This window comes from Lagopus muta, chromosome 3, assembly GCF_023343835.1.
Source record: "Lagopus muta isolate bLagMut1 chromosome 3, bLagMut1 primary, whole genome shotgun sequence".
NCBI lineage: Eukaryota > Metazoa > Chordata > Aves > Galliformes > Phasianidae > Lagopus > Lagopus muta.
In genome coordinates, this window is record NC_064435.1 from 58,650,896 (window position 1) to 58,660,738 (window position 9,843).

General features: G+C 41.4%; 1 long non-coding RNA gene across 1 annotated transcript; it reads left to right on the forward strand.

Moving 5' to 3' along the window:
- The first annotated feature begins 611 nt into the window (after positions 1-611).
- On the forward strand, positions 612-7,256 carry LOC125690764 (uncharacterized). The gene is made up of 3 exons (XR_007375785.1): positions 612-722; positions 5,078-5,300; positions 5,589-7,256. It is a non-coding gene; the product is annotated as an uncharacterized LOC125690764 (long non-coding RNA).
- The last annotated feature ends 2,587 nt before the right edge of the window (positions 7,257-9,843 follow it).

The window sequence follows — 9,843 nt, forward strand, 5'->3', positions numbered from 1 at the left end:
TTCACAGCCATCAACAGCCCTCACCCACCCTCAGCCAGACCAGACAGCAGCTGAGATCAAGCAAGCTAGGGCAGAAATGCAGAGGTTTCTCGAACACTATGAGGTAAGGGGACAGTGCCAGGGTAAAATGCTAAAGCCGTGTTTCCCAGCTACTCCAGATATAGCATAAACACAGAGGAAACAATGGGTGGAAATGCCGTGCCTGGAAGGCAGTGGGGTGGGCCTGTATGACTGCGCTGCGCAGAACGAAACACCAGATGCTGGAGCAGGCCCAGCCCAGCTGTATCATACCACTGCCCACAAGGTTCAAATGGCATATGCTTCTTGTACTTCTCATTTCTCAAGTTGTGGCATTTGCCTGAAATCTGACTTGCTCAGATACAGCTGTGCTGAGTAAAATATCAGAGAGACGTAACCAGCAAAGAATACAAAAGCCAACAATGCAAAATGTGTCACTTTGTCTGAGACCTCCTGTGTTTAGAGGTTTCTCAAGACCACAGACTGACCACCGGCTTTGCATATCCTTTGGCTGTCATTAGGGTAGCAGTAGGGAACCATTACTGATGGCACACAGCTGTGAAGTTAAATCCCTACAGAGGGAGGTCTGGAGGAGCAGCCACAATGCCCCACCTCCTGCAGACCATAAAGAGCCAGGCTAGCAAAGCTGCTGTACCTCAATATGGTCCCTAGAAGGTGCCTCAGGCTGAGATGTATCATAGGAGGTGAGTTAGAGCTCTGAGGGATGAAGTTTAATTGACAAAATATGTTTTATCCCTTCAAATAAATGGTACTGAGCAGAAAGCTCAGAAGAGGAATGTGTGTCAGATGTTAATGGTAATTACAATTTTTCCAGTTTACAGTTCTTGCTTTTCCCCTGGTCCTAAGCCAGGCTTTTAGATGATGTGAGCTAGTCTTGCATAGCATTTGATTATACTAGTACTTTATCTTAAATACCAAATTCTGGTAATTCTATGGAGTAATTAATTACTTGTTTCCATTCTGTTACTTTTAATTAATTTAGAGATTTGTGAATGTATATTTTCTACACCCTTAAGAGAAGCTGAGGTGTTCTTGCTGATACATGGTGTTGTCTGAGATCTACATATCGTTGTGTTGTGAAATTGTGCTATCGGTAACTTCAGGTGCACACAAGCAGAGATGAGGGTGCATGGAGAAACTTGGGCTCCCTCAAATTTCTTGCCTTTCCCAGTTGGGTCAGTACCAGGCACTCTGCTATAGCTAAGGGAGAGATAAGCTGTGCAGAGGTCTGCTCTCTGGCTACTATGCCAAGGCTACTTCTAGTGTTGACAGCAAGAAGTTGGCATGCTGATGAGAACCTGAGTAGAGGGTGTTAGTACTGCCCATAGCTTCACGGTGAAGTGCTCACATTTACATGGACCTCTGCAGGGCAGAGTAAAAGTCGCTGCACATTCATTGGCTCTGAATGCATACTAGTCTATGCAAGCACTGTTATTCTAGTTGTACTCTTTGCCTCAGTGAACAGATACTTAAGGTAAATGTCTCTTAGCTGCAGTATCACAAACCAAATGTGCTAGTTCAGTTAGTTGAATACTCTTAACTCAGGGCAACAAGAATGACTTTTAAATGCCATGATTTGCCTTTGGAGCTGTTTAGGTGCTTCTCCACCAGATAGACATCAAGAACAGCATTCACACAGCTAAGATTACTCAGCAAAGGAGAAAAGATTATTATAGCAAATGATGTAGATGCGTTATGCAAGGCCTTTGCTTTCCCTGAGCTGTTCTCTTTGGCACTTAAGCAGAAGTGCATGTTTGCTAGTAATGTAGGCTTGCTGTGTAACCTAATTACTCTGCCCAGACTCAGTGTGTTTTCTAGACACCTCTTGTCCCTGCCCCATGTGAGCTCTAGCTGGTAGCATTAGTAATCTTCTATGTAAATAACAGAATATGCTCTTGGAAATAATTATTTGTTCACTTTTAATGAAGCATACCAATGAATAAGCAGATGCTAATGTTGTTAATAAAATGTGAATAAGCAGATGCTAATGTTGTTAATAAAATGTTGATGTGAATGTTTAACTAACACTCTTTAAGTGTAATTAACTGGTGACACTGGGTGAAGGAACTTCCAGAACCCCTTTCAGAGACCTAGTTATGGGAATAAAGGCAGAAATAATCTAGACTTGCTTGGCTGATTACCCATGTGCAGTTTGGTTGTCTTCCCCTTGCATGTCTGAGAGCAGCCAAGGCACAATAGCAGTCCAGATCAGTCTACCTCTGCCGCTTTGATTTGGGTGTGATGGTCCTGACTGCAACTTATGTGTGCTTGAGAGGTGAAAGATAAGGTTCCTCCTGTAACAAATGCATATGAAACATATAATTAGGCTTCAAATGGCACATGAACAGTTTTGCTTGGCTGACTGAACTCAGCCTTTGCTACCTAGTATGCTAGGCTTGGGTTATCCTTTTATTGTGTCTTAGATGCCCTATTCCAACTTCAGCCTGTGTCTTTTTGCTGTTTTATTCTGATGTTCTTGTGTTGTGCATGCTAAATAAAGGCATTTCACACCAGAAAGAACACTTGATGTGAGTAAGAAAACCCAGTTGCTACCAGGAGACAGTAAGAAAACCCAGTTGCTACCAGGAGACAGTAAAACATTGCACAGAAGTACCTGGAGAACAGAATAAAGCCAAACTATCATAAACGGATAACAGGATCCGTGCACAGGCATAAAGGACTTGAGGAACCAGAAAATGCTCCATAGATTGAAAAAATGGTTACAGATAAGAGCTTATTCTACAAAAGCAGTGTTTCTAATGCCTTAGAAGGAATGTATTCAAATTGGGTTGGCTAGACAACACAGACCTGTCAGGGAGTTAGGATATCTGCTATCAGAACAAGTCTAGATGCAGCTGATGATACTAAAGGCTGATGAACTTCAAAGCAGCAGGAGGCCATCAGGTGCTCTGAGCTATATAGCATGAAAAGTTTAGGAAGAGTTAGTGGCTATCCTCACTTGAAGCACTGATTAGATGGCAAAGTTGGGGTCAATGCCATTTGTGGGTATTCTCTTCTGTTCATGATTTGATACCATCTGGAGAACAACAATTCTACCTCTTGATTATAGTAAATGTGATCGTGTTCTGTTGTCTTATAAAAGGTGCTTCTCAACTTCAGCAGAACTCTCTCAAGGTTTGATGAACAAAGCTGGAAGTTGTGCTGTTCATCTTTGTTTGAATTGTCTGCCATTGTTTGAAGAGTTTGTCCTTAATTTCTGATGTTACCTACTTAGCATTACTTGTATTCACTGCAGTGCTGAGAAGAAATAATTTTGTTGCAGACTACTTCCCTTTCCTTTGCTGTTAATCTTCACTAGTTTAATTGAGGTGCCTGTCATACGGTATACTTCTATAATCTTTAATACTTATGCACTGCCTAATAAAGTACTTAAGGAATCATTAGACCACAGTTCTAGAGCAGAAGAAAAAAAAAAAACACCTTCTAAAAGGAAAGGGGTTGTAGTAGTTTATAGTACTAGCTACAGAAACTGTATTTGCCCCAGAGCCTGTGCCAATCTGACAAATCCCAAATTCAGGAAATGTCCCAAGGCAAAGTGAATCTATTTTATTTTTTTTTCCCTGTAAGTTTTCTCATGGTCCTTCTGCCTATCTTTTAGGTTGTTTATACTGGGAAAGTGTTCTGATCAAACAGTGCTTGTGACAGTTCCTTCTGCCCTCACATGCAATACCTTCTGCAGGGACTTGGACAGATACAGGCAGTGGAGGAGGAGAATATGGAGGTCAGAACAAATCCAAATCACAATGAAAGGTCTAACAGGATCTCTGCACCTGACACACAGAAAATGATCCAAAGGGGAAATAATGATTTCCACTTTTTGGAAGGAAGATGTCTTCGCTTTACCAATATTCTCTTGTTTGCACAGGGCACCCTCACTCTAACTGAGCTGTCAATGGGCTTGCTGTACAAGGTGACTAGAAATGCAGTTGATCCCAATCTGATAAGATCACTGCGGTCTTTATTGCTTTCCTAGTTGGTTCTGTGCTGATAATGGCTTGTCTCACTGTGCAAAAATTTCATCTTGCATTGAACTGTTGCTCAATTCTGTCTGGCTTTCACCTCTCTTCCTCTAAGTGCACAGCTGTGAACTACTGATGACTTTGCCTTTACAGCCTGCAGCATCATGGGGGGCACACAGATGCTTCAGTCCCAGCTGCTGGTGGGAGAAGATCCAAGACCTTGCTTATGGCTTAGAGTCTTTCAGAATGATTGCTTGCAGAAGAGCAAGGAGGCAAAGGCCACCAAAATGGCTTTCTGGCATGATTTGCTTGCTGCAATGCCTGTGACAATATGCACTAATTTCAGTGGGGGTGAAGATGAACAGAAATGCACAGAGGATATTGACAGTTGGGTTTTCTCTACGCATGTCTGAATTGAATTGTGAAGGACACGACCTGGCCTTGGTATCTGCAGAGTGTTGGAGGTTGAGGTTCTGGGATAAACCTGGCGCCAGCTTTAATTCCTCAAGGGAGGCTGGCAGGTTCCTCTGGGAAAACACCCAGCCAGAATATGGGCTCCCAGGTTGTAAGGATCCTTCATAAAAGACAGAAGTTTCTTCAAGAAAATCCCCAACACAACCAACCTTAATATGTTTTTTAACCATTTAAAGAGCAGCTAGTTCATAATCTTAGCATTTTTAAAAAATAAGTTGTTGTTTTGTCATGAAGACATTAATAAAACACTTTCTTCCGTAGCGTATTTTAAGCAAGTGACTTACTCATAGCTGTCTGCCACAGTCTAGTAGATTTCATTTTTGTTTTCCTCAGAGCAAAGATGGAATTAGGAGGTGGAATGACAAGCTAATTTATGAGGTTTTGTGACAATGGCCTGACAGACCCAAACTCTACACTTCTAATTTCATTTACAATAGCTGTTTTTTCTGCTCATTTAAAGAGATGCAGTCTGCTACTAGAAAAGTGTAGGAGTATCTGGTACCAAGTGTGTGCAAATGAAAAAATTTGAGATCAATAAAAATTATTGGCACGGCCCATCTATTTGGTTTGGCCTTTCTGTGCAGGTTTACTCCACTTCATCCAACAGTGTTGTATCATCAAAATCCAAGCACAGAGACAGTAAACTGCCCCAAGTCCATTTATGCTTGAAGTAAAGTCCCAGGATGCTACGGCAAGGGCATGGTGGGCACTGCCAGCTGACGTAAATGCATGGTGTGCTTGAGGAGCTCCTATCTGATCTTGCATCCAGAGCTGTGAGGGGAGAGCAACTAGCTGCTGAGCTCCAAGGTGAGTGCAGGGTCTGGCTTCAGAAATTTTCTTCTGCATTTCAGCTCACTTTAATCTCTTTAATCCTTTACTCTTCTGCCTGTTGAGGAGGAATAAAACACCAGAGAACAAAGCACTTCTTATTTTTGTGAGGAGCTGTTAAGGAATGGTGTCTTAATTGCAAACATCCTCCTGAGAGGGAGACAGCTCACCTACTTAGCCTCAGCAGTGATGTACCAGCTCTCCTCCAATCGCTTTGCTCCCAACATAACTGCATTCAGCTGTGTTGTCTTCTGTTTTTCTTTTAAGGTGAAGAAGACACAAAGATTCATTTCAATGCTGAGAGTTAAGGCTGTTTCTTCTGGAGAAGAGAAGACTCTGGAGAGGCTTCATAGTAAAGCACCTTGATACCTCCATAGACTTAAGAATGGGATCTGCTATCTTATCAAAGGGGGAGATGTGTACAAAGGCATTGCAGGCATCAGATCCAAGTTTCATCGTAACAGTTTAAAGTGTAATGCTGTTGGTTTTTTTTTTTTTTTTTAGTTTTAAAAAATTAGATTGACCTAACAAGAAAATCCAAATTTTGAAATAAAATTAAATAGGACAAAATATTCCTAGTGCTAAATCTTTTAAAAGGCAACTATGGCTCCTAGCTTACCTTCTTGTTTAAGACTACATATATGCTGTTGGCTGTTGAGTCTTTTATGCCTCTGCTGAAAGCACAGGTGCCCTTCCCAGTATTCTCCATAAATGTTTCTGGATCTTTGTGCCTCTGCTATTGTGTCTTGTTCATGGAGGATTTGTTTACTCCTTTCTGAAAGCAATTTTAAAACATCTGGCTGCAATTACCTTGCTTTCAGGGCTCTTTATGCCTAATTTTTTTTTTTCTTTCGTGTTTAGTTTCATTCAGACACTGGCACCTCTGAAGTACTCCTTGCTGCATATATTCCAACATGGTTGAGATAAAACACTGAACTTGCTGCCATAAAGCAGGCTTTATTTCAGCTCAATCAAGCTCCACAGTTGTAGCCCTTCTCATAACTCCCTGCCATTGTCTGTGTCCTTCTTCAATCTTTTTCTAGTGTGAGCCCAGACTGGCCACAAGAAATGGCCTGAAAGGGATGGTCCTTTGCAATTCCTTGAAATACCAGGACTGGAGAGGTAGCAACACGTTATGCTTGAGCCCCAAGTGCTTCAGGGAACATTTGGACATCTGTATGTGTAGGGTCTGGCTTCAGAAATTTTTGTAACTACTCTCATGTTTCTTTGCCTTTATTTAATCAGTTTACTGGATGAATTAATATAAAAAAATGCAGATAGGCAAGAGGTTAACACAGAAGAATGTCCTTTATTCATATTGAACAGACCAGGCCAGAGAAATGGAAGAGTATTCTCATTTAAAATACTATGAATATTTCTAAATTTCAACATACAAATGGTAGAAAGTGACCGTATAGTACATAGTTTAATCTCTGAAAGATCCAGAATGACACCCTACATTTCTGCACAAATTTAATGGCAATGCTGACATCACAGGCTTTCCAGTGTGGGTATCCAGTGCTGGCACCAAGCAATCTGTACCACCCTGTCCCTTTTTGAACACTTCCCTGACTTAATGGCTTGGAAGGATCATCTCTGTTATTAGAAATAAATATCTGAACTAATACTGTTAATTGACACTGCTGGTGTCTTTGTCTTGCATCTGCTGCCATTGCAGTGTATCAAAAATAGATAATTTTCTGATTTGCTTGTCATGTTAATTGGACACTTTCATACAACATATTTAATATTTCTAAGTGGCAGAGCAAAAATCCCCAGACTGAGGGTAACATGGGGTGCTTTAGGAAGTGTGTAAGTTCAAGAGTAATGTAGAAAAGTAATACTGTGTACCCAAGAGTGTAATTGTAGCTCTGGCTGCTTTTTTCTCCTTTTCTCAGATGGGGAAAGTTTTGGAGGGGGCTGTTTGAAACAGTTTTGCTGCACATCTTAATTCCTGAGAGGGTTCTGTGTGAAAGCTAATGGGATACAGGAGATTTTTTTCCCTCCTTGCTGTTTTCTGAGAGGCCTCAGCACTGTGCCTGAGGAATGCAGGGTACATCTGCTCCACATCAAAGCTGATTAGGCATTTCTCTACCCTTTGTCATTCTGTATTTTCAGTACATTCCCTGCTCTTTCCATAATTTTCCTTTCTTCCCATTCTTGGCAAGCTTGAAGGACACTGAAAAATTCACTGTTGCACGCAAAAACAAAGAAGTATAAGGCTTTGTTCTTTAAGCATCATCAGAATGATTTCTGGTGAATTCTCAGCACCCCTGCATGTGGCCTGCTTTACTAATGCTGTTACTGGTATAATTTCCAATATAAATTCTCTTCATCTACTGTTTGTTTTATTAGCTTTTGGTGAGTTTTGCTGCAGATCTCCAGATGGATAGCAGTTTAGATTACGAAGGTACCTTTAACCCTGTGACAGCAAACTTTGGCCTGAAAAAAGCAATTTTTCTTTTGTTTACAGTGCAGAAGATGCCAAAATCCACAAAAAAAGTGTGATAATCCTCAATGAAAGTTGACTCATCGGCATACCACAAGGTTACTAAAATGGCATACTGTTGAGTTCTCCTCTAATGTGGCATCTTGGAAGCGTATAGGCTGATTTCTACTGTTTTTCCTTCAAGGATGGAGCCAAAGGGTTATTCAGACTCTATGCTAACTGGCCTATAAAGCAGTAAGTACACAGTACATTTAAAATGTTGGATATGTTTATCTCTTCATCTGCTCCTGGGTGGCAGCCCTTTTACCATCTGCCCTCTGTGCCTCTTTGTCTAGGCACAAAGGATAGGATCCTGCTGTAGATGATGCTGGGATGTGCACAGGTCTACCTAGGAAAGCTGAAAACTGTCCCGCCAGAAATGCCAACCAGCATTAGTTCTCCCTACGGCACAGAAAAATAGATAACAGCTTTGGGCATAGATTTTGCTGAGCTCAGAGTGATTTTTGGCTTCTGCATCTGGCACATAAGCAATCAGAAAAGCTGTGAGCATACTCCCTTATATGTCATCCCTGCTGAAGGCTGCAGTGTGTTGGCTTATTTTGTTCCTTGTGTTTTTTCCATGAGCCTTTCAGTACCAGAATGCAGCACTGAAGCTTCAGCAGATCCATAGTTTGATCTGCTTATAAACTGTTCTGAGAGCATAAGGTCATCTTCATGCAACCAACTTGCTCATCCTTAAAGTCTTAAAGGACTTTGCTACTTTCCCCAGATCCCTTACCTTGGATTCTGACTTCCCCTGCTGGTTTATGCAGTTCTGAACAGTTTCTATTGATCAAGGGGCAGATCTTGCATGCATTGTTATTTTGCTGTGCTCAGAAGATGAGAGTCGAAGGTGATGACATCAGCAAATATCTGGAAGAAGTGGGAGAGGAAAATACAAATTTAGTTTTTTTCAACATCTTGAATTGGACTTTGGCACAGGAAGACAAAATGCCCAGAAGGCTTTGTCTCTCCTATCCAGGCCTCCTGACTGGTACTTCTTTCATGAAACAGACTTAACCCCATTTCCTGTCTATTGCCTTTCTTGTCTGGGGAGGCCACTCACCAGCATAACAGAGGATCAGCCTTCAAAAACTGAACCATCATATGTACAATTGCAGCATTGTACAGCTATCATGGAAGAGTATTTTGTGTTTCTTCCAGGATTCGTCTGCAGTGTGCTTTTTGGTAATTCTCATCTGTATTATGTTTTGTTTCATTTTCCAGACTGCTTTTGTTTTCAATAAAATATAAATACTTTGTGCCATCACATCTCCTTTCTCAGCAGTACTGGTGGGATTCCACCATGGGCATCTACCACGTCTCTTCTGTACTCCTCATTGCTCTCCTCTGACCTTGGAGAAAGTAAGCCTTCCTGGTAATTCTCTGCCAATGAAAAAAATCATTTCAGTTTTAATTTGCCTTTTAGGCTGTTCTGCTCTCCCTCCCAGTGCTGGCTTTACAGAGCACAAATAGTTAGAATGTGCCATCTATGGGCCTGAGAAAGGCTTGCAAGCTTTAATGATTGATAATATAAGGTAGTTCTGCTATTTAAAGAGGGAGTCGAGCTATATATTTCATCAAAGGAGTAATGGTAACTATTCGAAGGCAACTCCCAGCCCTCAGCTCAAAACACTCCCATACTAAACTGCATCACCCCACAACTGCCTCCTGATAAGAAGCAGGTGTTGATTGTGTCCTATTCAATAGCACTTTATAGGAGGAAAAGAATGGTTGAACAGGAGGAAATAAGGAAATAAAACTCACCTGAAGCTTTTTTTTTTTTTTTTGTCAACCTCAGTTTGTCATCCATAGGGAGTTGTAGCTGACTTCACACAGCTGCCACTGATGTCCTGGCTGCCAGGCAGGCCTAGGTTAATCTCACACCAGAGCTCCCTCATTTTGCTGGTAGAACTCTTTAAGCTGAAGAGCAATTTGTTTGGTAACAGGGGGAGGAAGTTAGATTCAGCTAGAAGCTGGTCTGCACAAGCAGAACTTTTCCCAAAAGTGTCCTGCAGTGAGAAATCTCAGTAA